A 20,767-nucleotide genomic window follows, 5' to 3' on the forward strand; every position below is an offset into this window, starting at 1 on the left:
AATTGCTGGAAAAGGATGAATGGAGGGGGCAGGGGACAGAGGAGCATGGATGGGCATGGATTGGGAGGGCAGGGCTCAGGGAGAGAGGGGAATTGCTGGATATGGATGAATGGAGGGGGCAGGGGACAGAGGAGCAAGGATTGGGAGGGCAGGGCTCAGGGAGAGAAGAGAATTGCTGGAAAAGGATGAATGGAGGGGCAGGGGACAGAGAAGCATGGATGGGCATGGATTGGGAGGGCAGGGCTCAGGGAGAGAGGGGAATTGCTGGAATAGGATGAATGGAGGAGGCAGGGGACAGAGGAGCATGGATGGGAAGGCAGGGCTCAGGGAGAGAGGAGAAATTGCTGGACATAGAGGGAGGGAAGAGAGATGAAGGAGATGAAATGAGGGAAAAGGAAGAGAGGAGATAAACTGCACATGGATGAAGAAAATAGGTAGAAGCTGAGGACCAGAAATGAAGAAGAAAGGAGGAAAGGAAAGAAATAAATGGAAAGGAAGCCCTGGAAACAGAGTTAAGAGGACAGATAGCAGCAGAATCAGATACTGGGCCAGCATGATCAGAAAAAGAAAGTCACCAGACAACAAAGGTAGAAAAAAATCATTTTATTTTCATTTTAGTGTTTGGAATATGTCCACTTTGAAAATTTACATCTGCTATCTTATTTTGCAATGTATAGCAGTTTGTTTCTAAGAATATTGCTGACAATTCCTGTCAGTGTGGCAAGTGGTGAGCGATCATTTTCACGGGGGGGGGGGGGGGGGCCGCCGCCGCCAACTGATAGTCTGCAGGGGGGGCGCCAACTGATAGTCTGCAGGGGGGCGCCAGAGACCCTAGGCACGGCCCTGCATCCAGGTGTAGCAGACAGACTTCACGGTTATCTGGATAAGTTAGGACAGCTTTTTGCTATCCTGAATTATCCTAATAACAGTGCAGAATATTGCCAGTTTCCAGTTAACGTCCAGCTGTACTCCAGACCACCCCCCAGCACTATCCAGACAGTGCTGGAGCATCTACAGAAGTTTTCAGTGGCTTTATTTAGGTAGCAGCACTGCCTAGCCATTCTGTGAAAATCAACAGATGCAGTTACCATCACTTACAGCTTCCAAGAGTCACATGCAAAAGACCTATTATATACCAATGAGCCATACAGTTTCATTGACCTAAAAGATGCAAACATCTCAAAATCCTGAATCCTATAAATCATCTCCAAGAATCTGCATCTTCATGTAAGCACTCAGGGCAAATTTCTAAATAATTTTTAATCCATCTTTCCCAAATAATGTTCAGGGTGGCTTTACAGCATTAGAAGTGTTCAGGTGCAATAAGTCCCTACTATAAAGATCTTATAATTTAAGGGGTCCGATATCCAATACAAGCTGAGCACTTAAATTTAGGTTCCTACGTTAAGGAACTAAATCTTTCCCCTATTTTCAGCCACATATAGATGACCTTCCATCTGCAAACTTGGGGGGGGGGGGTCTTTTACTAAAGGTTAGCTCGAGTTATCTGCAGCAGGTCCCATTTTATTCCTATGGGCCCTGCTGCATATAGCTCAAGCTAATCTTTAGTAAAAGACCCCCCCCCCCAAGTTTGCAGATGGAAGGTCATCTAAAATTAGGAGTTTATAAGTTATACTCCTACATTTAGGCCTGACATTCATTTGCCTAGATTTAGGGGCTTAAGGGGCCCTTTTACTAAGCTGCGTAGGCACCTGTGCATGCCCAATGCGCATCAATTTGGAGTTACCGCCTGGTTACCGCGTGGCCCTTGCGGTAATTTCATTTTTGATGCATGTCTGCTACGCGCGACAAAATATTTTTTATTTTCTGGCACGCGGCAAAAAATGGGCAGTAATTGTCATTCTATGTGCATAGATGATTATCACACAGTTAACGCATGAGACCTTACCTCCAAGTCAGTGGCTAGCGGTAAGGTCTCAAGCCCAAAATGGCGCACCTTAGTAAAAGGACCCCTAACTCAGGTGTCTAGTGCTGAAATCAGTGCTAAGCTTGCAAATTTTTCCCCACTCTAAATCCACCTGTTGCCACACACATTTTAGGCTTCTAAATTTAGAAGCCTATTGAAACTAGAAGCATGACTTTAGGCATTCAGCCTTAGTAAATTGTCAATGAAGCCAATTTAGGAGTTTAACTCAAGATTAGGAACATAAACCTTTGAATTTCAGCCTCTAAATGAGTATCTGAGGCAATGGAAGATATGGAATGGAGTGACTAATGTTCCTTGTGATCTTGGACGTCACATTTAGCCCTAGTTTTGATGGGTCATAGAAATAGGAATTGAGACATGAAGGTCAATGCATCTCAAATTTCACCAATAATTTTAGAACAGAACTTGCCACTGTAGAGCCTGTTCTAAAACACAAGAGAAATGGATGTTTATGTGACAGGTGTGAGCAACATAAACATCTTTTTTAGAAAAATAAATGTATACAATATTGATGGGTTCAGAGCCAGCACATACCTGGTTATATTGCACTATGGTAACATAACGAGGTTATATGCAAGCACATAACCAATTATCTTTGAAACCATAGACCACTATCATAGACACCAGTTTCCCTTGCCAGTTTAAGGGGCACCCCATCAATCCCTCCAGTGGAGTACTGCTCAGTAGCAGCTGTTTACCAACCTACAGGCCATCTGCATATCCTCACAACCTTCTCCGGGGTTACTCCCAGGTCCACCTAGATCCATCCAGGGCCTTCGATCCAGGTGCCCAGCGCTCCCTCCAGATGTTTGTGTTTTCTCTCTGCTATTCCCAATGACTCCAGTACAATTTCTCTTCTTGGTGCTGTCCCTTCTTATTCTCTTTCTCCATCTGAAACCACTGCATACCTCAGAATCTCATTGCCCACCTTCTGCTCTCATCATCTCACCATCCTTTTTATCTTCTCCCTTCTTCTCAGCTCTCAAGCTTCAGCATTTCCTTCCTTTGATTCAACCATCTTTGTTCTATCTCAGTGCATCTCATCTTCACTGCAGTCATCATGCCTCTCCTACTCTTCTCCACACTCTTACTCCTTCTCCTGCTCTCTGCTGGGGATATCAATCCCAATCCTGGTCCTCCACATCAGCTCTCATCCTATTTGTGCAGGTCATATCATGATGTCTCCAATGTAATCTTCTCTGTCTTTCTCATGTGCTCTGTGGAATGCCCACTCTATCTCCAACAAACTTTCCTATATCCATGACCTCTTTATCGCTCATACTCTTCATCTGCTTGCATGAGATTTGGCTTTGCCCTGAAGATTCTGCTTCAGCTGCCACCCTGTGTTATGGAAGTTACCTTTTCTCCCATACTCCTCGCTCGGTTGGCCGCAGAGGTGGGGTTGGGCTACTACTCTCACCCTCTTGTAGATTTCAACCTCTTCTTCCACCTCAGTCTCACTGCTTTCCTTCTTTCAAAGTCCACTCCATCCATCTATTCACTCCTCTACGTCTGAGTAGCAGTCATTTATCGACTCCCTGATAAGTCCCTTTCTTCCTTTTATTACTGACTTTGACTCCTGGCTTTCCTTCTTTCTTTAACCTTCATCTCCTTCCCTCATTCTTGGGGATTTTAACATTCATGCTAATGATCCCTATGACTCTTATGCTTCTCAGTTTCTCGCTTTAACATCCTCTTTCAATTTTCAACTGTGCTCCACTACTCCTGCTCACCAGAATGGCCACTGTCTTGATATTGTCCTCTTTTCTGACTGCTCACTCTCCAGTTTCTGCACCTCATTTCTTTTCCTCACTGACCATCATCTGATAACATTCACACTTAAACACTCTACCCCCAGTCCTGTCCAATCTCCACCAATACATTTAGGAATCTTCAGGCTATTGATTCTTGCACTCTCTCCACCTGTGTTTCAACCCTCTTCTCAACCACCATGTTATCCAAGTCTGTCAATGAGGCTGTCTCTTTCTATAATACTATTCTCTCCACTGCTCTGCATATTCTCGCGCCTTCCATTCCCTGTTCTGTAAGGTGTACCAAACCCCAGCATTGGCTGACCTCTAGAATCCTCTACCTGCATTCCTTTGCCCGTTCTGCTGAATGTCATTGGCTGAAATTCTGTGCCCATGCTGACTTCGTACATTTCAAATTCTTGCTGACCTCCTTTCAGTCTGCTCTTTCACTTGCCAAACAGGACTACTATATCCACTTGACAAACTCTCTTGGTGGCTCAAACCCTTGATGTCTCTTTGCCACACTGAACTCTCTCCTCAAAGTGCCTTTGCCTCCAACCCCCCTTCACTTTCTCCCCAGACTCTGGCTGACTACTTTCATGATAAGGTTCACAAGATTAACCTTGAGTTCTCAACCAAGTCATCTCCACCTTTCCTTCCCCTAGTCCATTCTGTCAACCCTCCTTCAACCCCTGCCTCCTTTTCTTTCTTTTATGAAATCACTGAAGAGGAAACTGCACATTTTCTTTCCTTCTCCAAACTGACTACCTGTTCCTCTGATCCTATTCCAACCCATCTACTCAGCACTATCTCTCCTTCTATATCCCTTCTATTGATCATGTCCTCAATTTTTCATTTTCCACTGCAACTGTTCCTGTTGCCTTCAAACATGCCATTGTTACTCCACTCCTCAAAAAATCTTCATCAGACCCTACCTCTCCTTCCACTATCGCCTCATCTCCCTCCTCCCTTTCCTAGCCAAGCTGCTTGAACGTGCTGTTCATTGCCATTGTCTTGACTTTCTTTCAAATCAAGCTATTCTTGATCCGCTTCAATCTGGATTTCGCCCTCTTCATTCAACTGAAACAGCCCTTGGTAAAGTATTGTTCCTGGCCAGATCCAGCGTTCTCTATTCTATCCTCATCATTCTTGATCTATCTGCTGCTTTTGACACTGTTGATCATCGCCTACTCCTTGATATGCTGTCCTCACTTGGATTTCAGGGCTCTGTTCTTGCCTGGTTTTCTTCTTATCTCTCCCATCACACTTTTAGTGTATGCTCTGGTGGATCCTCCTCCACTTCTATCCCACTATCAGTTGGTGTACCTCAGGGCTCTGTCTTGGGATCTCTTCTTTCTCCATCTATACTTACATAAGCTTAGTGGGGTTTAAAAAAGGTTTGGACAGCTTCCTAAAGGAAAAGTCCATAGACCATTATTAAAATGGACTTGGGGAAAAACCACTGCTTATTTCTGGGATAAGCAGCATAAAATGTTTTGTACTTTTTGGGGGATCTTGCCAGGTATTTTTGACCTGGATTAGCCACTGTTGGAAACAGGATGCTGGGCTTGATGGACCTTTGGTCTGTCCCAGTATAGCAATACTTATGTAACCAATATAAGTATAAAATAAAGGTCCATATCATCAAACTACTCTTAGAGAAAGCCTGAGAACAAAAATGTTTTCAATGCTGAAACGTCCTTAGAAACCATTACAGAACGCACGACTCTCCTTGCAACCTTTGCCTTTGAAACAGATAGAAATAATATACTTAGATTATATTTCAAATTTATGTCTCTTCTGTTTCTGGGCTCAAAGATACAAGTTTTTCCTGATATCAGTAAATCTACTCAGAGAAGAAGAAGGGAATTTCTGGGACTTAGGCCCCGGATTCTCGCATTAGGTGGAACTTTTAAGTTAAAATTTGCATGTAGATGCCTTATTTCTTTAAGAATGGTTTATTATGTATTCTTTGACCCAGAAAAGTTAAAGCAGTTCATAATAGCAAAAGAAAGCGGCGGCGAATCTGCTTTGACAGCAACCGAAGTTAGCTAAAACCGCAGACAGTGATCTAGCTCTTATCCTCTTATTGTACTTTCTTTCTTTTTGCCTTTGTGATTAATTACCTTATATCTTGATCAAATATTATTGTGGTCTAAGTAACTATAACATTGCTATTTACCCTTGACTACGGTAACGATAGCCAGGGTGTATGTCATTATGTTCTTTTTTTTATTTTGTATTTCCTGATTTTCTGCATTTATTTTATATGAATGTATATTTGAAATTAATAAATAGAAATTAAAAAAAAAAAAAAAAAATGTTTTCAATGCTCTTTAAATTGTTGTAAAAAGGTACTCAGCCTTAAATAACCAGGTAAATCTATATATATAAAACTCACCCTCAATGTTCTATTGTCTGCTGACGTCACTGAAGCCAAGGTTCGTATGTTCGAAGCTCTGAAGCCACGAAAATCACAGTCTCTGGGCCCCGCCCTCGCGTCAAACGTTATGACGTTGAGGGCGGAGCAGATTCTCACCTCCAACGATCTACTCAGGCCACAAACTCCGGATTTCCACACTGTAGCTCTGCTCCGCCCTCGCGTCAAAATGCGATGACGTCGAGGGCGGGGCACGAAAACCGCCACCCACACAGAGCTACAACGGAAACAGCAGCGGTGCACGCCACGAAGCAGGTAAAACAGCGATGAGCCATGCAGCCATGAAACCCTTGCTAGCGCCCGTTTCATTGCGCTCAGTAAAGGGCCTTTGTTTACTAGTTATTCCATAAAATTGGCCCTTTTATGGAAAAAGCAATAGCCCTTGTTTCTGCATAGTAAATATGTACCAATGATGGCACAACAATCTTTCGTAACCCATCTCGGATACTCAAGATCACAAGACGAGGAAAACACAAAAAGGGGGAGGGATAATGGGATTTGAGCCCTAATTTCATGTGTTCTTAATTCCATTGCTCTGTCAACTTATTTTCTTGCTGCAATATAAAAAAAAGAACAGCAACAAAAATCATGAAACACCTGCAGCAGGAATCACTGAAAATATCAGCACACGTTGGTGCCTATTTTTCTGTGCATAAATATGAACTGCACAAAATTTTTATGTGCTAGAAATTTTTGTGAGGCTGATATTTATACAAACACACAGATATGCAGAATAAGCTGCACATACCACAAAACCTTTGAGAACACATGCATCTGGCAGGCTCCCCCCCCCCCCCCCCCCATGTTGCCCGCAAGCTCTGCGTTCATAAAATTTGCATAGACTTAGCTTTCTTTATACTACTACTACTATTTATCATTTCTATAGCGCTACAAGGCATACGCAAGTATTCCACTCACAGTAGAAGCCAACATCTGTGAGCAGTCTACCCATGGCTTTCTGCATTGGCCCCTTGTTTTGTAAATTACAGATTTTATAAAATTGGTTTGAATATTTGCACCATTATATTTTTATGGTTGATGGTTTACTGAATTTGCTATACTGTTTTTCCTGACACATATAACAAAGCAGTTTATAAACTAAGGGGGGAAGTTATCAAGCTGCATTACGGCAATAACCTGTGTTATTTGCTCCTTAATTTTACTTAAAAGGCACTAATGAGATGCAAAACATGCAAATGGTACTATATAAATACTATACTTCAGCATGTGTTGTGTACTGGGTGCACACTACTAGCTGAAGTATAGCCAGTAAAATAACCCCAGCGACCAGATGCTGCCAGGCTGTCTCTTAAAGGGGCTGGCATCACTATCTAGAAGAGGTTGCTAGAGCGCCCTAATCTGTAAGCCCTAGGGTCCCCCAATTCAAGCCCCCTATCAGTAAAGTGCCCCCCCTGAAGTCTTCTAACCCCTACCGGAAGCCCCCCCAAGGCCCTCACCCTCTTGAAGGGCCCCCCCAAGCCTACTGTTGTGGATTCCCTTATGATCCCCAGTAGCTCCTGCCCTCACTAGCACCATCATCCAAAAGGGCATGGCAACCCCTAGCAGTAGTCTTGCAGTGCTATCGCTAGGGGTCAGATTTCCATATAAAGGCAAGACTACTGCTAGGCATTGCCAGCACCATTTTGAATGATGGTGCTGGTGAGGACAAGACCAACTGAGGATTGCTGCTGCCCAAACCACTAGCCACCAGGTATTCTACAATGGTAGGCCAAAGGGGGGCCTTTGCAAGGGTAGAAGACCTCGGGGGAGGGGGGCTTCCAATGGCAGTGAGGAGACTTTCAGGATGGCCTTACCAATAGGGAGCCCTTCAGGGTGGGTGGAGGCAGTTGAGGGATTCACTTTCAGGGGGGGCTTGATTTAGTGAGAGCTTTAGAGGAACATGGCTTGGGGATGCTTTAGCCACCTCTTCTAGATAGAGATGCTAGCCTCTTTAAGAGATGGCCCAACAGCATGGGTTCAAGTTGAATAATGTTGCTTGCAAGGTGGTTCACAAGCTGTATTATTCATTTACCACAAGAGTTAGCAACCTGCGATACTACAGGTTAATGACTATCATGGTAAATTACGGTGCAGTAAAATCCTGCCTTTTACCGCATCTTATAACTCCCCCCCCCCCCCTACCAATGTAATCTGCCTTTAGCAAGCCATTGGTGAGGATTGACAACATTTAAAAAGTTATATTGAATTAAATTAAACATATATTTATCATCAAAGACCAGTGCAGTACACATGAAGGGGCATTTTCGACAATGCCCAAGTCTGTATTGGGATGTCCTGGAGAGGATTCAAAATGGCCACATGAATTGCCTCTCAGAGCATAGGAGCTGACTGTGGGTGCTGTGGGTGCTTGAGCACCCCCAATGTTGAGAAAATTCCTTGTATGTGTCCAGGTAGGGGTTATTTCCATTGGGCTTAGTACCCCCAATAATTTTGAAAAGTTGGCTCCTATGTCTCAGAGGGTCTGAATCTCTGTCTTGTTTTTTTTTTTTGTTACATTTGTACCCCGCGCTTTCCCACTCATGGCAGGCTCAATGCGGCTTACATGGGGCAATGGAGGGTTAAGTGACTTGCCTAGAGTCACAAGGAGCTGCCTGTGCCTGAAGTGGGAATCGAACTCAGTTCCTCAGTTCCCCAGGACCAAAGTCCACCACCCTAACCACTAGGCCACTCCTCCACTCTCCTTTGTTCCTGTTGTGCCTCCTACCAAGTGAAAAGGAGTGGTGAAGTTGGGTACATCTGCCAGCTGTACATCCACTCCTGTGCAACAGTCCATTGAGAGGTATGCAACCAGTAATTCTGCCTCTGCCAGAGTTAGAGAGCCTTTGGTTCTTTCCAGCAGAGGAGCGCTGGAAAGTTTGGGCCTAGATCTATCTTTGTCTCCTCTGATCTGCAAGCCACCCCCCTGTCCAGGAGAAGTGAAAGGAAAGGCTGCAGTGGTGTGGAAGGCATTATGGAAGGGATTATGGAAGGCATTGTTGGGCACCATCAGAGGGAAGCCCTTCTTCGGATTTCCAGTGCTGCCGAGGGTCCATTTATTGAAGGCGCTGTCAGCTGTAGCACTGAGTGGAGTAAGGCTTGAGGGCATTTGGAGGGTACTGGTGAAAATGGAGGCCTCAGTGTCCAAGACTACAGCTGAATTATCAGTGCTTGTGAGTAAGATTGATACTCTGTCAAGCAGTGTGGAGATGTTTAAGATGGACTGTTCTCTACAGATGCAGCAAGTTAATCTGATCAGGAATTGATTGCTACCTTGGTTAAGGACAAATATGATTATACGTAAGAAATTGGAACATTTTGAGAATTTCAATCATAGGTTAAATTTTCTGCTTGTTAATTTTTCCCAAATTGTTTGGTGTGATCCCAGTCAATGCCTTTAAAAAAAATACTTGATGGAAATGTTAAAGCATTCCTTGGATCATATTCCACCATTGAAGAAAGTTTATTATTTACCGTCTTTTTCTTCAAAAAAGCTCCAGGATTAAGAGCCCATAAACAGGGAAGATAATAATAAAGGACAAAATAATGCACAAAGTAATGGATTAGAGAAGTTACCCCTCCCTTAAATAATTTAACTGCTCTTCTTGAGAGTTCCCACTACAAAATGCAATATTTTTAGAAGGAAAAATATTAAATACTAGAAAAAAAACTTAAAAAATTATCAAAAAGCTAATAAGAAATTAAATAAATGAATGGGAATGCTCAGTTGTCCAACTGTCTCCTTCCACCACAGGGATGATGCTCAAGGCATCACTAAATCCGCTGGGGGCTACTCTGATAATAGCCTCCAAAGACAAGTATTCATGCCTGCATACCCATCATAGAGTCTCCACACATGCCCTATAAAAAGTGCAAAAATCATGCAATAATCCACCTCAAAAGTAAAACAAAACAGATCTCTCTAATAGGCCTCAACCTTTTGAGTTAATAAAGAGTTTTGCTTTACTTTTGTAACCTTGTTTGGCTGTATAATCTGAATGCCCACCCTCAATCCTCACTCATGTTATCACACAGATCTAGATAAAAATGTCCTTCTTTTTAGACTTGGCCATTTGTTCCTGTTCCATTATTGCTGATAGACATCCTAATTTTGCGTCTCCCCTATTCCCACCCAAAACACTCCCCCCCCCCCCCCCCCCCAATGCCTCCTTTCTATTTGAGCAAACTGCAGTGTAAATGTCCAAATTCTATATTTTGAAAATTAAAATTTGGATGTTTTTGGCCAATGGACATTTTTATGGCCATTTTGAGATGTCCATCTGCTTCAAAAAGAGCACCACAGGGGCTGATTTATGAAGGCTCTGTGGTACTTAGGCACTATTTTCTCCAGTGAATGTGATGGGATTTTTGTTATTAATCTAGGAGAAACCGGTCCCATACTAGATGTTCAGAGAAGGCCCTAAGTAACTTGGAAAAAAGCAGACAACAAGATGCGGACAAGCCCATTCCAAGGGTAACCTTTTTTCTTGGAATCTGCTGGGGAAAACAGGATGCCAGCGCCAATGATCTTTGACTGACTCAGAATGGCTTATGTTATGTCCTTATGTTTGTTCTACCTTTCACACCTTCAAAAACAGGGAGAACAGAGACAGGGCTTACTGGACATGCAAGCAACATGAGTGATGTACACACTTTGGACAGCTTGTTTTAAGCAAGGCAAGCAGTCCAAAAAAATTAATAAACATGAAAGTTATGAATATATTCAATTGGAAGCAGATGCATTTGCAAGAGCCAAAACAAACCATGAAATAATGGAAGAAATACTCAATTACTGTCCCCAAATGTCCTTAGATCTGTGCCTGATTAGGCAATAGATAGAAAGTGATGGACTTGTTTGTTTTGATTTATTAACTGCCTTTATGAAGAGATTCACCCAAGGCACAAACAGGTATAGTTAAAAAAAAACTTACAATTTTGTTACCAGGATAACGATAGTAAAATGACCAAATATAAGCATAAATACAATCAATGAGGTAAAACTTGGAAATGGCAACTTGAAAACTAATAGGACTAACATCAGAAATATACACATTTAGTAGCACTGTGGAACAATCATATAACAGAAATATGATATATGTCAGTAAGATACAAACAATACTGTAATAGGCAGCATAGAAGCCAAGGCAGAAGGGAACACACAATTTAGCAGCCAGAAAAGTGACAAATGAGCAAAGCAGGCACATCTCTAAACTTCAGGAGGGGGCCACTTTGCAGAGAATTACTAAGTAAGCATCCCCACTCCTATCCCACCCCCAATTGTGTTCTTCTTTCAACCCACTGTCCCTCCAGACCTAGGCCGAGTTATACAGCTTGGAACAGTCTAACATTTCCAATCAAAATGGGAATCGTGCCAGCTGTCTGCATTCCTCGTCTCCTCTGTATTTATATTTTTAATATGGGCAATTTCTTTTAGTAGTTAAAGCCATTTGCAGCCTGTTCTTTAGGTTTCCATAGAGATTGTCAGACTTAGCACTGGCTATGTGCCCAAAAGGCAAAACAAAGCAGCAATTAGACCAGAGGTGAATTTTTGCCCATTAAATAATCCCGTACTGTTATAACTGAAGTGTTTATTTGTAGTGTTCAAAACCAAGGAAGGAATTTTACCAGTATCCAAGGGGATTATTGCTGTCTCTGATGGAGAAGGTATGAAACATAATCTAGCAGCTGATTTATTGCTTCTCTAGATATTATAATTACTAACCCTGCATTTTCTATTGAGTCAGGAATAGGTGGCAGCTCTGTGGAATGTAATGAGTGCTTGAGTGCCCCTAAGACTGAGCAAATTCCTTCACTGTGTGCAGGGAGTGGTCACATATGCTGAGTTTGGAAAAGCTGGCTGCTATGAAATAGGTATAGCTCAGCTTTTAAATATGACCAGACAATGTTTCAATCCCCAAGTAAAATAAAAAGCATGAAATTCTATCTAAAAAATGCCCTTGAGTTTCAAAACACAGGATCTTAATTAAAATGTGTTGCATATGGCAAAAATGTTCATGCTCTTAAGAAAGGAAAGATGGACTATCTGCTTCTGAGACCTAGGATGTCAGGATAGTTTGGACTAATTTTGGGCTGTCTGTTTACAAATTGCACTCCTTAATTTTCACCCGGCGGTGAGAATTATGGTGTAATGCTTGGGTCATCTGACCTGTTATCATTGCTGGATTCCTTAAACCCCAGCTGGGAATGGCGGGATGGTGTGCAGCAGCCATGAGGCCAGTGGCAAACTACCTAGCTGACAAGGTGGGTACCACATTTTGGTTGGTTCGAGTTCTGTTAAAATTGATTATTAATTCTCTATGATAGCTTGGGTGTTGATGGAAGCTTACTGACAATAAACAAAGCTGTGGTCTGTTAACCTCCACATAAGTGTTTATTTTATTTCATTATAGGGTTGATAGATAAATCTACTTAGTACTTACTTTGAATTCAAACTGGTTGAACTAACTTTGTGGGTAAGATGTCATAAAGAGTCGGGGGGGGGGGGGGGAGTGAACATTGGGAGGAGAAGCAGTTGCTGTTGCCCATGTTATGATTTCTCTAGCACCCTCCAACAGTTAGCAAATGTTCTGAATATTATTTTTAACTATTAGAGCAAATGAGGGAGAACTGGGAATCAGCCTTTCTGCTTGCATTTTATATCTGCTAGAAGTGGTGATAGAGAAGCAACTACTGTATGCTTCCAAAAAATGGAATTGACAGGTGTAAAATGTTAATGGCTAAATCCACAACTCTTTATCAGTTAACCACTCCAACTCTAAATTAGTCTTTTGTAAAAAATAAAACTGGTGAATAACTATTAAAACTTTGCAATTAAAATACTTGTCCATTTTTTTAATAGGGAAAGTTTTGATGAGTGAGGTGCCCCCAGCCCCTTTGACTGCTGCTTTCTTCTTCCTCCTCCTCCTATAGCAGAGAGCCTCCCTCTGGCACTGACACCTCACAATTTAAACTGCACATGACGTTCTGGCAGCTGATAGGGTCCCTTCTGGTCTCCATAGTTACCAGCATGAAATTCAGCTGGCAAAGTGCCAACACTATTAGTAAACATTAAAAGCTATCCTTGCCGGAGCCAGAATGCACCTGAAACTCATTGCCTCCCCCCCCCCCCCCCCCCCCCCCCCCCGGAGATTGCTGGTGATCTTTCTCTTATCCAATCACTACTCCCCACTACGCTATACTGGGATCCGTCCCTCAAGCAATCACTGCTGTCGTCGTCCCCCCAATTGATTTTTTTTAGATATATAAACAACACTACATTTCCCGCATATCAAGGCCAGTAAACAAAGAATAATAATAATAACTAGGTTGCTCTTTTTATGAAGGACGCTATTAAAAATTGTTGTTAATTTACATGGAGTAACGCATGTCAGAAAAGAATACAACGTAAAGAGCCTTCCTGATCCAACAACTGGGCACAGTATTGGGCTGGGATCCACTGCTTATTTTAGTACCACCACTCCACTACGATGCTGGGTACTATCCTTCTATAGTCACTAATTCCTAGAACTAAACTGGTACCTCTTCTTTAACAACTGGGAAATGTTGTCTCTATGCAGTACATTCAACCCCGTAACCTTAATCCCCGGCCGGACCCTGAAATCCAAGGCGTATGCGGTGTAAATTCGACGAAAGGCGTCTCTTTCGTTCCGTTTCTATGGGGAAATAAACGCCTTCATAACCGAAAGCCCAGGCAGGCAGGCACCGAGCCCGGCCGTCCAGTGTGATCTTTCTAAAACTAAAGTACATCAGTTCGAGTTCATAAATGTGAATGATGTCGTCTCGCCGTTGAAGAAAACAGTAAGAGTTCTCAGACTCAGCAGCAGAGGAGCACAGGGCAGATTAAAGACGAAATTAATTTTGCGGTTAAAACCAGAAAGTCTGTTCCAGTTATGGGAACAGATGGATTTATAAGCACAGCAAATCAGACCACAATCCTCAGATACAGCCTAATAGCTGACTGACCGCGCCTGGCAGCAGAAATGTGGGCAAGTCATACCCATCTACTAGACCAAACTCAATATCACTGCTATAAAAGGTTGTGCTGCGGTCACAAGATCGTGCAAAAGATGCAAAGAACTGATATAATTACAGAAGCTAAAGGCTTCTGACATCTAATATCTGGCTGAGATAAATGTCTCATTTTGAACTTACTACGCTTCACATAGCCTGGATGGGAAATGCAGAGATTCGCTGGATCCTGGAAAAAAAATGTGATTCTTTTCAGGTTGCGATATTTTTCGTTAAACCAACTGAAGAAAGGATCTGCCTGCTCTGTGAAGTTCATTTGCTTTTATAAATTCGATAAAAGATATCATAGCCGGTACATCTCAGACATCCTGATTATTAAATAGCAAAGCTACCTGGAATTGAGCTCACAGGGGATACGCTACATATCACCGCATTTTGTAGCCGAAGTGCCCAGTTGATGATCAAAAACAAAACCACCAACTGCAAAAGATGCAAAAATCTGTTCCATGTGGAAGAATCACAAAGAAAGAAAGAAAAAGAACGGTGTTTGAGCATAAAATAAACACCCGGACAGCCAGTTTGTCTCAACAATGCTGGGAACGTGCATCTGAAAACCTCGTACAGTTTGTTACTTCCACTTTTGAAACTAAAGTTTCTTAAGTTGTATTGAGATTTTTGTAATTATAATAGTACAACAAATAAACAATAACAATGGAAATTCTATAGCCAGCCGTTGCTCAACTTGCCCCAACTCTATTCTCATCTGTCAAGGGATAATTAGATTTTGTAGGAGTCTTGGCATCAGGGGAAACTGGCCGTTCAACTCCAGTCTAAATGGTTTTCAGATGTAAAGGGAACGTGCTGGAAGCTCCAAGACCCCCGGACAAGATCAGAGCTGGAAATGGGAGAGCTCTTTGCCCCTAGGATCTGTCCCCGGTGACCCGTGAACCAGCTCTTCAGTGCTGAAAGCTGCTCCGAGCTGGCTTTTTCCTACTGTGGTCTTTTATAGTTTACATCGAGGCTCTAGTATGTCCAGCTCTATTTTGGACATCAGAACAGTGCCGTTAAAATACCATGAGATCTTGAAAATGATTATATTCAAGAAGTTACATATTTTCCTATGTATTATTGCTCAATAATTTTATCTCCCTCAGCAACCTAGTAAAAGGCTTTGTGTTAAAAGTTCTAAACAAACTATGGAACATACCGTCTCCACAGCTCTACAGAAAACTACAGTGGTAGAGCGACTTTCTTCATGCCCAAAACAAGCTACTTTAGGTAATGCCATCTCCACTATTGAATTATAAAATGTTCTGTTGATTATTTTTTAATAGATTAATTCACCAGAAATCCGTATTCATTATAAGCTATCTGATAATTCATGTAATATTTTTTAAAGAAGAAACAGGACAATAATTGAGGGTTTGCAATATTGTATTTTACTGGAGTGTGTGTAGATAATATGCTTTATAGGAAATTAAATATGTGGGGTTCTAATGATCTCTGGTTCCACTGTCTGGTCAGCCATTTCATTTTATGTGTATAAAACTGTACAGGGGAAGACTATTTCTGACTTACAGGCAAAAACAAATTAGCAAATAAAATGAAAATATAATAGGAAAACATTCTAAAAATAAGCATATTTATAACAGGAATTTTTTTTAAAGTAATATTTATTTTAACTGCCCTTTCAAACAGAAGCACATAAGAAGAAATAGATTTGTGTGCCTGCATCTATTATATTATTCATTTCTACATGCACTTACACAGGCATATGATAGAGCCTGCACCTAGTGGGAAAATGTGGGGTATAAATGTGTTAAATAAATAAATAATAAATAAATGATAAACACACACACACACACCACTTTCACCTTTACCTACAGGAGTGGAGGAGTGGCCTGGTGGTGGACTTTGGTCCTGAGGAACTGAGTTCAATTCCCACTTCAGGCACAGGCAGCTCCTTGTGACTCTGGGCAAGTCACTTAACCCTCCATTGCCCCATGTAAGCCGCATTGAGCCTGCCATGAGTGGGAAAGCGCGGGGTACAAATGTAACAAAAAAGAAAAAACATTTAAGTGTGTGTGTAGATAGATAGATAGATATTGCCAGTCATGGAATATAATTTTGAAAATAAACACCCCTAACTTTTCTGTCCTGGCATATACCTCTACCATGAGATTCCTCACAGGAACTCATCAGTGGACATCATGTTGGAGGAAAGCTACTGGACCTTTAGGAATAAAGACATGGCTACTTTCTTGTTCAGTGAGTTAGGTGGTAGGGTTGTGATGGCCTTCCAAGGTGCAGGAGGTCTGGAGCTGAATGTAGTTATCCTGGGGAGTATATGTTGTGCCTGCCATTTTATTTTGCTTTTGAATTGTTTTAAGAAATAATTTGAATTTGGATAGGCAGTCTGTCTGAAATATTGGCATATATATATGGTTTGAGAAATAAATAAATAAGAAAAAAATACATTATGTGTCTGTGTGTGGGAGGGGGGGATATTTTTTCTTAATTGCTAAGTATTTTTATTATTTTGCCCGACTCATCACCTTTGCACATGCAGAAAGGTTTACTTTCCCTTCCTTATCCAGCAATATTTGGGAATGGAGCCAAAGTGAACAAGACTGCAAGCCTCCTTCTAGCTGCTGCATGTTCATGTCGGGCAGCATGGTAGAGCTTATTCCCATACTATCCATACACACATAAAAAGCCTCCACAGTGTGGGACACTCAGTGGTGCACATTAAAAAAAAAAAAAAGACATTCAGGATTACATTTGAAGGCATGTGATCTCTTTACTGCAGCAGAATAAATAGAGGGGCCTCCTTTGTTTTCAGCTATTGGGCGACATTTTCTGGACTTTTTGAAAGCTAGACAAAGCGTTAAGATTACTGGACTGTCATGAGGACTCTTTCAGGTCAAGGTTGATAGAAAGGCAACACCTATAGGTTCCTTCAACCTACAGTAACAACAAACTGCATCTTCTCTCTACCCATATCTCCAAGGTACCAACAACAATCTGTACCTTCTTTCTAGCCACCCTACCAGGTACAATATATTCTGCACCTTCTCTCTCTTGAGCAACTCTGGTTTAGCAGTGACCTGAACTAATGAATACTCTGTTCTCTTTAATCATGAAACTAATCATTTGTATCAGGTAAATAATGTATTCCAAAGACAAGGGTGTGTCACTGCCACCTGCCTCCTTCCACCCCCCATAGAAAATCATCAGTGTATTTTGTATCAATTAACCCAGTCCCAGTCTCTTAGCTTCTTGGGACCACTTCTTTTTTAAATAAAGCCCACATAGCTTTTTTTTTTTTAAGCCTTTCAATCGATTTTGCAGATAAGCAGTGCAGCCACTAAATGTTAGGTCATAACTGAAAAATCTCAGTATGAGCACAGTGTTACTTTGAGGAGAAAGAAGGTAGAATTACAGGGAAAGTTCAGATCTAAAATAGCCATGCATTTATAATCCACAAAAAGAAACCAGAGCAGGCAGGGTTTTGCTGTATGTTATATCTGTTAGGTGAGAGTGCTTAACTGGCTCCCTAGAGGGATCAGGGCTGGGTAAAAAAAAGAAGACAACTTTTTTTTTCTAGGCTTAAAATTATCATAATCACATTGTTTCTGCTAAATCCACAAGAGATGTTTTAATTGCAATTAACGATCTGGTGTTGAATCACCAGGAGGCCAAGCGTCTGAAGATGACTATTATATAGACTCTTGCAATTCACGGTTAAATCGCTACGGAGAGCCCCTCCTTACAGTTAATGTTACACCAGGTAATTCCTCCTATATTCAGGGATGGCAGCTCCCTGTAGGATGCCCCTGGCACCCACTGACCTCGGCTATTGATAACTTCCTTCTTACAAATTGCATCGATTCGTTAGCATCTACTACAAATCTACATAGCATCCAATCTCCAGTAAATTAACATGCATCAACTCCTCTGGTCGCCTTGACATCACCAATACAGCAAAAAGTGCATGAAAGTCTGAGGGAAATGGAACTCATTGCTTTTAATACACCCAAGAAACTGCCCCCTCTCTCTGCATACAGACCTCCAGATAGTCAAATGGTCCCCAACATACTTATGGACAGCCATTAAAGGCAAGGTGCCCATGGGGGGCGGCACTCACAGAATCCCATACTCTAGAGGCATGGCCTCCTTAGACCCCACATAAGGCCTCCATGTAAGACACAGGGGGCCAGTGCCCTCGTATAGGCATGCATAACCCCAAACACAGGTGTTAATGGCTCTGCTATCCATCCACACATGGACCACCAGAAATCTCACAGCCTCTCCACATACACTCATTGCTCCTCCTCCAGCCCTGGGGAGGCAGATGCAGCTCTAGCTCCAGCCTTTCCAGCTTGACCTCTGGGCACTCCTCCGTGAAGAAGAGGCCTCTATCCCTACCTACCCAGCAAAGCCTTCAGAGGAAAGCAGCAGCTAGAAAAGTAGAGCAGTAACACAGTATCGGCCATTTTGTGAAACATTTATTACAGAAAAGCAAAACAAAAACTCAACCCAGAAACAGAGGCTACCCATCATATATTTCCCACCTCCCCATCCCCAGAGGGCAGCAAACAGCACAGCCTGGATCTACCCAAGAGAGAAAGAAGGGACCCCAGCTCCGGGAGTTGGGAGATAGATCTTCCAGCTCTGGAAAAAGGAGGAGAGAATTCCAGCTTTTTTTTTTTTTGGGGGGGGGGGAGGGAAGACTTGAGAATATAGGGGAAAAAATGAGAGCGAGACCTACAGCCGTAAGAAGGAATAAAGATTTGGTAAGAAAAGAGATCGCTATCATATAGGAAGGGGGAAGAGTAAATATATGGGAAAGAGAACAGTAAAAATTTGGGAAGAGAAGAGAGATCGCTGTCATAGGAAGGGAGGGCTAGGGAGACACCCTTCCCCCCCCCCCAGCTCCAAAAGGGGACATATGAAGCCACCTCCGAACTGTTCATTCCAGCCCCTTCCCCCGAGCTCTTGCTCACCTGGGGTGGGAACCGCAAAATCCGTCCTGAGGCTGAAAGGCGGCGGGGGCCGCAGCTGCCAGGGAGGATCTGATCCCGCCCGCTCCCGGGATCTCCACCGTTCTGGCCCCGTTCCAGGCCGGACTCTACATCCAGGTCCTGCGCTGTTCCCGCTTCTCTCCCGTCTCCCTTTCCAGTTGCACCTGGTCCTGTTTCTCTCCCCGGTTCCTGGTTCCTGTTCCTGGGTTTCTGTCTCCTGGATCGGGGAAGGCACAATATGGCTTTTTTTTTTCCAGACAAGAGCAAGCCCCGCCCCGTTGATGAGCACGTGACCCGCGGCCTTCAGGGAGTCTGGGGGAGGGGAAAGAGGGGGAGGGGGAAGGGGAAAATAGAAGGAAAGATGGGAAAAGAGAGGGAAAAGGGGAAAAAATACTTGAAATGTGATTCCTTCATAAACGATACGTGAACCAAAAGAAACACCCCCAGTGCTGCTGCTGCACAGGCTTTGTGTGTCAGCTCTGCTGAGATATCTAGAAAAGGAGTCACCCGCAAAACTGAAGCGCAGCCCCCAAACTTCAGTGCCCGAGCGAAAAAGCCACAGGGCAAAGAATTGTGTCCCAGAACTATAAAAGGGAGTGAATGCGGTTCAGACGTTCACCGACAAGGAAGAGCACAAACGAAACGATCATAGGGTCAGAAAAAAAATCTCTGTTTACGAAATTACTCTTCAATTTAAACACTGCATCGTTAAACTGCGACAACGTTTTATCCCATCGGAGTTCAACGAAATATGGAAAACATAAATCTATTGTAATAAATCTGTTTCTGCAGCTGCAAAAGGGGATGAAACCATTCAAGAATTTTGGCAAACCTTTGTGTCTAGTTTTAGGAGAATGTCCTCACACCTTTTCTCTTTGCTTCTACGTACTATGGACCTGTTTAAAGCTTCTCTTCTTCCACACACTACAGATGTGGGAGGCAGCCTGTCCTTTTCCAAAGATAAAGCTTATGGAAGGACATTTTTTATTTCACGAGAACGACTAAATACCTTTTTCTCACTTCTTCACTTCCATGTCCCCTTTACACTGAATTTTCCGGTGCGCAAGTGGCATTTTCAGTGTTCTGTAATTTGTAAAGCAACAGCCTTCCTTCCTATAAAACACACAGAATGAGCTAAAGTCTTAACAATATAATACATGATCTCAATAAAGACAAAACGAAGGGCACATGAACTGTTATAGGACCACTGTTTTCTATTCTTGCGATCAGGTCGGGATGAGCACGTAGTGCTAGGTTCATACAGTTACAACCAAGGAGGAGGACAAGGTGCAGAAATCAGTTTAGATCCGTTTCTTGGGTTTTTTGCCATTTCATTTTTGGTGGTAGGAGTTCCAAGAGAGAAGACGACTTTTCATCATCTATTTGAAAACTACAGCGTTTCTGTCTCGTTTATTTTCTTCTTTCCAGTGAATAACCTATGCACACACATATACACACCTACACGGTTTTTTTTTTTGTTTTTTTTTTTTGGGGGGGGGGGTGTTAGAGCAATAGCAAAACCCTGGAGCAGATTAAGGTGAAACTGAAAAACCTCTTAAAATTCGGAGGTGTCAGCTCATGTCACGGCGCGTGAATACATATTTTTAAAGATTTTTTT

General features: G+C 42.5%; 1 protein-coding gene across 2 annotated transcripts in view; it reads right to left on the reverse strand.

The window, feature by feature from the left end:
• The window catches only part of PCGF2 (polycomb group ring finger 2), a 75,020-nt gene extending 55,642 nt beyond the window's left edge, over nt 1–19,378 (reverse strand). For both annotated transcript variants that reach the window (XM_030221556.1, XM_030221554.1), the window contains exon 1: nt 19,132–19,378. The gene's annotated coding sequence lies outside the window, so the exon portion shown is untranslated. The remainder of the gene's footprint in view (nt 1–19,131) is intronic.
• Between the last annotated feature and the right edge of the window lie 1,389 nt (nt 19,379–20,767).

This window comes from Microcaecilia unicolor, chromosome 12, assembly GCF_901765095.1.
Source record: "Microcaecilia unicolor chromosome 12, aMicUni1.1, whole genome shotgun sequence".
NCBI lineage: Eukaryota > Metazoa > Chordata > Amphibia > Gymnophiona > Siphonopidae > Microcaecilia > Microcaecilia unicolor.